The sequence below is a fragment of the Eimeria tenella genome, genomic scaffold, assembly GCF_000499545.2.
Source record: "Eimeria tenella Houghton genomic scaffold, Eth_scaff1799, whole genome shotgun sequence".
Classification (NCBI taxonomy): Eukaryota; Apicomplexa; class Conoidasida; order Eucoccidiorida; family Eimeriidae; genus Eimeria; species Eimeria tenella.
This window is the reverse complement of record NW_013541629.1, coordinates 4,842-5,809: the sequence shown is the minus strand read 5'-3', so window position 1 is coordinate 5,809 and position 968 is coordinate 4,842. Positions and strand designations below refer to the sequence as shown.

At 40.1% G+C, this 968-nt stretch overlaps 1 protein-coding gene across 1 annotated transcript in view; it reads right to left on the bottom strand.

The window, feature by feature from the left end:
* ETH_00035975 (uncharacterized protein) overlaps positions 1-968 on the bottom strand; it is a gene marked incomplete at both ends in the record, with an annotated part of 3,595 nt that overhangs the window by 1,198 nt on the left and 1,429 nt on the right. The window lies entirely within an intron of this gene.

Below are 968 nucleotides of genomic sequence, written 5' to 3'. Positions count from 1 at the left end.
GGAGCAGCAGCAGCAGCAGCTGCTGCTGCCGCTGCTACTGCAGCAAATTCGGCTGCTGCTTCTGCCGCTACTGCTGCTGTTGCTGCTGCTGCCGCTGCTTCTGTAGCGCAGCTGCCGCTGGTGCTGCCGCTGCCACTCCAGCAACTGCTGCTGCTGCTTCTGCACCTGCTGCTGCTGCTGCAGCTGGCGAGTGAATACATATTTATTTATATATATTTGAATTTGCTCATTTGTCTCTATATATATATTTATAGTTAGGGTTCAAGACATACACATTATATATATACATCCAAATTTATATATATATATATATCCTGGAGGTGGAAAGACGCAAAAATAAAGTACATAAAAGGAAATATAAATATATAAATAAATGGAATTAAAAGAAAAGAAAATGCATGCAAAAAGTCCTTAAACGCATGCAGCTGCATGCAGACTTTCGCACTTTCCTGCACCTGGCACATTGGGCATAATTGTTTGCGTCGGATTTGCATTTTTCTCGCATTTTTCCCGTTTAAGTGCCATTATTTGGCAACTAAATTGAATTATTATTGATTATATTGTTTATTTTGTGCATTTTGCCTTTTGTTTTACTGCAAAAGCGCCTTTTCACTTTTTTTTGCACAAACTTTCAGGTGTATAGGCACCTGCGCGTACACCGCGTTCAGGTGTATGTGCGTTCAGGTGTATCTGCAGCTCACAGGATTTATATATTTCATTTCACTTTGCACTTTCAATTGCATTTAATAAATGCACTTTACATTTTACCCTTATGTTGTCCACCTTGCATTTGAGACCCTCACTGAGTTGCAGCAGCAGCGCTGCGCCTTCAAACCTCTTTTTAGGGTTTAGGGTTTAGGGTTTCTGTCGGTCCCTCTCATTGCAGTTCATTTATTCTCTTCATTTATCATTTAATTAATTCCCCTTCCACTTTATTATTTATAATAATTGCGTCCTTCCATCATTTG